Source organism: Lagopus leucura, unplaced genomic scaffold, assembly GCF_019238085.1.
Source record: "Lagopus leucura isolate 7727_CA_CO unplaced genomic scaffold, USGS_WTPT01 Super-Scaffold_100004, whole genome shotgun sequence".
Lineage (NCBI taxonomy): Eukaryota > Metazoa > Chordata > Aves > Galliformes > Phasianidae > Lagopus > Lagopus leucura.
The window spans coordinates 62,253,157-62,259,291 of record NW_024962264.1 but is presented as its reverse complement, the minus strand read 5'-3'; positions in this window follow the sequence as shown (position 1 = coordinate 62,259,291).

The following is a 6,135-nucleotide window of genomic DNA, read 5'->3' as shown; positions in this document are numbered from 1 at the left end:
GGCAGGACAGCACCAGGGCGGCCCCTTCTCCATATGTGGTGCCAGCAATAAGGGGGGAAGGGGCGGAGGAGGGGTGCTGTAGCGTGAGGTTAATTAACACCATTTCTGTACGGGGCACTCTATTTTTAAGTCTTACTATGCTGTACATTTCTCCTGAAGCTGAAATAATGTACTGTTGGTTGGGGGGGTTTTGTATAGTGTACAGAAATGGGCAGAATATTTTCTTGCTGCTTTCAGTGATTTATTAACCTAAGGAAAATAGACAACTATGAAGTGTTAGTGAAAGGGAAAGGAAAAAATAACTCCACAAAACAGTTTGTGCCTTTTTTAGTTTATTTTTCTGTTGCTATATAATCACTGCACTAAAATCTTTCCAGAGGGGAAAAAAAACAAACAACACACAACTAGTCTCTTAATAAGGGAGGAATACATAAAGCCTAAACTGAGCATTAGTTGTTTTTTGTTTTTTTTTTTTTTTAATTGGAGTATTTAATTGAAAGAATGTTGCTGGTCTTATTTCATACCTGTGCCTTTGTAATGAAGCCACCACATCATCCTATCAGAAAAGCCAAACCTGGAATCAATTGCACCAGATCCCACAGACACAGAAGTACTGTCAGCCTACTGGGATTGCTTTTTAAGTTGAGCAAACTGAAGCTGGTGATGGCAGAACCTGCTGGTAATACGTGCTGGGGATGTGCTGAATCTTTGCCACTTGGCCACCAGTTGGCTAGCGAAGTTCGTCCCGTAACGCTCTCATGCATTGTTCTGTGACCTGTGGCTTTTGGGAAGAAATCCATCCCCTGCTCCCAGTGCCATCCATCTGAGGCAGCTGGTTCTGGGAGGGAGAGGCTGGTTGTCAAGCATGCTGCTTTGTGCTTGCCAAAGAAGATGGACGGGGCTCACGGGTGCAGCACTGCTGGTGCTGCCCTGGCTGGGCTGTTTTTCACTGGACAGCCCTTAGGTGCCAGTGTGACATCCAGGGTGCTGCAGTAGGGAGGAATGACCCCAGTTTAGATGCCGACCTGGCTGATCCATCATATGCTGTGCCCCACTCAGGGTGCACCCATTCAAATGGTGCCATGTGGAGGAGAAGTCGGAGCCTGCAGCTCTCTGCATGCGCCCCCAGAAGCGGCCCTGTAGCCCCAGTAGTGAGCTCCTTGCTCCTCCTGCATGATGCAGTCCTGCAGCAGGACCAGCTCTGTGTTCTTTTCCCTGGCTCAGGCATCATTTTGCTGCTCCCAGTTCAGCATCAGGCATGGAGCAACACAGAGTGGTTCTGGGCTAGAAGATCTGGACCAACTGCCTGGACTCCTTGAAAACCTAATTGTCATCTAATCCCAACAGCGACTCTCAGCAGTTTGCTCCTGATCAATGGTGGTTTCTGCCCAAGTGCGTCTATAGCTAGAGCAGAGGAAGAGCAGTACATCCCTTGTAAAGCTTGGCTTGGAGTTTAGCCTTGCTTGGTGAATATGAAAGCTACTGAAAGCTCTTGAAACCACTTCAGGGCCAGGCAGAGCAGCTGGATAACTGCAGGGATGTCTTCCAGCTGTGCTAGGCACACCTGCACTTTGCTGTTCCATGGGTTGCATCTGCTGCCCTTGCATTACATAGTGATGCTGTCATCCCTTTAGCACCATGGCTGTTCTGCTCATCCTCCCAGTGGGGCTCTGCTCATGTGTCCTCAGCTCGAAGCCAGAGATCACCTGGGAGAGCAACTAGGGGTGGTGCAGAAGACACTTTCTTAAAAGGTAGTAGGAAATTTTATGATGTAGTGGCTCAGGAATTGCCCTAAGAGATGAGTTCCCTTGGAGATGAGCGAGGACACCCTGCACATCTCGAGCAAACAGCGTTCCAAGCACACATCATTTTTGGCAATAAGGTGTATGGGGAGCTCAGCCCCTGGATGCAGACAGGCCAGCAATGAAGAATGTGGTTTCCATTTTTACTTGCAATCCCTGCGCTGCTGTTTGTTGTCATCCCATGCCACGTCCTCCCTTGAGTGAAGGCGGCAGCACTTGGGAGATGCTCAAATCTGTGCAGTGCTCCTGGCTGCAGGGACATCGCTGCTTCTCCCTTGTGCTGCTGTCACTGCACCCATGGTCAAGGCAGCACCAAAGAAGTCAGTGGGAGTCCCAGGGTGAGATTCCCAAGGAAACTGGGATTTTAAGAATCCCAGTCAGGAGCATCCACTGCACACTGAGTTTTTTTGATTCTTCATGCAAGGCTGCTGCTGCCTTTGAATTTGGCACATTTCCTGGCTGAGGTGCAAATGGATGGAGAGTGACTGCAGGGATCCCTGAGCTGCCAAATACACGAGGGTAGGAACCAGCTCTGGTTACTTCTGAATTAACAATCTAATTTTAAATTTGCTGGGAGCCTGCGTTTCATTAGCGCTGGTATAATGCTGTTGGTATGCTCTCTATTTAAAGCTTAATAAAGGCATTTTAATTCCAAGCTAACCGGAGTCTGCGGTGGAATGCACTGTACCGCATAGAGAAAATGAATGGATGCAAGCTATTAAATAAGCTTTAACATGCAAAAGGATCTTTTTTTTCCTTTTTTTTTTTCTCCCTGAAAAAATCCTGAGCAAAAGTGTGCTCTTGCACTCCTCAGTAACAGAGACTATGCACAGAAATTAGTTATCTCCCATTGAAAAGCTGCTGCCTGCAATCTCCTTGTGAGTACTTTTCATTCAGAATGAAAGGAGCCAGAGAATCCTTTCACCAAGATGGTTAGAACACAGTGTGGCTAAAGGCAGGACCTGTAAGGCAGCTTAAGGAAGGGGACAGACACTTTAGTAGGGTCTGCTACTATAGGACAAGGGGAAATGTTTTCAAACTGGAAAGGGGAGATTTAGATTGGATATAAGGAAGAAGTTTTTAACAATAGTGGGAGTGAGGCACTGGAACAGGTTGCCCCATGTGGGAAAGCCCCATCCCTGCAGACACTCAAGGTCAGGCTGGAGGGGCTCTGAGCATCTGATGGAGCTGTAGGTGTCCCTGTTCATTGCAGGGAGGTTGGACTAGGTGGCCTTTATGGGTCCCTTCCAACTCAAATGATTTTATGAGGCTATGAATTGGAGGTGCTGTTCATTGTATGATAGCCAGCTAGAGGAGAGAGCATGCTTTTAACATCAGAGTAGCTGGAGATGGACTTATTGAGACCAAGAGCATAGAAAATACCTAATGCAATTGTAAATCCATTTACAAATAACACGTTTGGATGCAGAAGCAGCTACTGCTATGTAAGCATAACGAGCATATAGCTAACATAGTTTTCAGTTTCTTTGCCTTCAAAGCTTAGTCTTTTGACTTGTAATATGTATATTTGCTTTTTTTTAATTAATAAAAAACTATTATTAGGTTTCACAAAGCACCCTTTGCTTTGTGAGGTGTGCTTACAATTGTGCTGGGCCGTTAGCTTTAAGCCGTTTGTGTGCTTGTGTTATTTTATCAAAGCAAAAGTCTTCTTGAGACAAATGCAGTAAAGGTTTCAAAAATAATAATGATTATTATTAATTTTTTTTTTTATAATGTTAAGCAGATGTGTGGTATGCATTTGGAAAATGTCCAGTGTCAGTTGGGGCTCCATGGCTCTATGTGCCCATGGTGGTGGTGTTGGTTTGCGGGGCTGCCTCTGCACCTCCCCTCTTTTGTACGAGACCGATGTGAAATTAGTCTTGTGTTCTCTATGTCCAGCCTCGTACGTACTGTATTTGTAACAGGAAGTGGCTACAAGTCCTCAAAGAAATACGAACCTATTTTAAAACAGCAATAATTACACTGTAGAGCAGGTGGGGGCGAGCAGGTCAGGCTCTGCAGGGCCGTGGGGCCTTGTGGCTGATCTGTGAGTTGCAGGGTCTACACGTACAGGATCGGGCCTCAAATGGGTGGCACCACGAGGCCTCGTGTGGGGTGGTTGAGTGGAAAGCTATTGGAAATGCCATTTGTGGTGAGAGAGAGGGAGCCTGTGGGCAGGCAGGTGGCAAACCCAGCACTGCCTCGCAGAGGAGGGCCAATGTCTCATAGCCCAGCGTGCTCTGCTCTGCCCTATGGCAGAACACAGGAGGAAGGAGTGCGTGGGAGTCCGTGTGTCCACATGTCCATGTGTCCACACGTCTGTGTGTCTGTGGCAGGGTGGAGCGGGGAGAGCGAGGCGTAGGCACTCGTGTTGTGTTCCCGATGGCCGCTGTAACTGTGAAAATTAACCAGACCTGCTGTGATAAATTTGGTTATATAAGGTTTATTTGGTTAATTTTTTATAAGTGAAAACTGAAAAGATGAAAGAGAATTGTAATATGAAAGCAACTGCTGTAAATAATGTATGAATGAATAAAATCTAAAACTTATGTCAGTTTTTTCCTAAACTGTATTGCTGTCGAGTTACTGACTGCTGCAGAAACAACCTGTGTTGTTCCCAGCTCCGAGCCCAGCGCGGGCACACACCACTTGTTCCTGTTTCCACTGATAAATAGGACTGTTCCTATGTGTGTGTCACGTCCTTGGATTCTATTTCCGCACTGTCCCAGCTCACTGACTAATGCTGTCAGAAGTGTCAGTGTTCTTGGAGCTGCACGGAGTCAGTCCGCACGCCTGCAGACTGCTGGTGCTGCCGCTGTCAGGAAGTTCCCCTCGAGGGCTGCACAGCCCGAATCCCAGCCAGGATGAGCAGCCAGAGATGGTCCTTATCCTGGAAAATGTCTCGTCTGAGCGAAGGGTGAACAAAACTACGCAATGGCTTTTTTATTTTTATCACCAAGGGCATGAAGCTTGAGTGAGCATTATTGGCAAGGATGTTTTTGTGGTGGAGATACTGGTAGAGATTTCCTGAGTCCCTCAGTCTCATTCTCTTCCATGAACCTGTGCATTTCCTTATGTAAAACCCAACACAAATGAGCCGTTCCCCACTGCCTTGGGTTTAGATCAGCACAAGGCTGTTTCTGACTCTTAGAATCATAGAATAATAGAATCATAGAATCATTAGTGTTGGAAAAGAACTCCCAAGACCATCTACTCCAGCCATCAACCCATCCCCACCATGCCCACTAACCCATGTCCACTAAACCATGTCCCTCAGTGCCACACTGCCCTTTTACTTGAACACACAGAGACTCTACCACTCCCTGGGCAGCTTATTCCAATGCAACACCACTCTTTCAGAGAAGAATTTTTTCCAATCTAAGCTGAATATGTTTTGGTGCAACTTGAGGCCATCACGTCTCACCCGATCGCTGTTACTTAGGAGAAAAAGCTGACCCCCCACCTCACTACAATCTCAGGTAGTTATAGAGAGCAATAACAAACATTCACTTCTAATTTGGGAAGGGGAATTTGAACTCCATCCTTCAGACCCATTGGCTTCAGATGGGATGAATGGATCTCTGCTGGAATAGCATCTGGGGCTGTCTGTTCCTTGGAGGTTGTTTCTAGGGACCTCATAGCGCATACAGGGATCACTAGCTGAACAGTCAAGTAGCAAGTAGAGTGCAAGGTCAATGCATTCACAATAAGGATTTTGTCCCTGTAGTTTGTTTTCTCCAGACAAGCAGACATCTGATTGCAGTAGTTCACTTGGATGAGTGTGTCCCTGGCTTGGCCTCCCCCTTCATGCTGGCTTTTTTGCATAAAAAAATAAAATTCCCTTGGATAAAGACCTCAGCACAATGTTCTGCATTTCCAGATATGTGCCTTATGTTCTGAGATAGATGAGATAGGACCTCATTATCCCTTTCCCTGTTCCAGGCTCCCCAGTTCTCCAACCAGCTACACATACCTCAGTTCCTCCTAAACTGCCCTAGCAAGTCACTCCAAGCTATCCCCTCCACATACCCACACCCTCCCCTCAGCAGCTTGATTTTCTCCCAGAATAAAGTGGGGAGGATGAGGCTGGACTGGAGCTGGCTAGGGAGACCCATGGGTTTACTAGAGTTGTGCACGTTCTGCTCAAACTGCGTTTTTAGGCTAGTCAAACAGCCATTGAGGTGCTCCGCCTACCAACCTATCTAGCCATTTATCTTTCCATCCATCCATCCACCCATCCATCCACCCATCCATCCATCCATCCATCCATCTGTCCACCCATCCATCCATCCATCCATCCATCCATCCATCCATCCATCCATCCATCCATCCA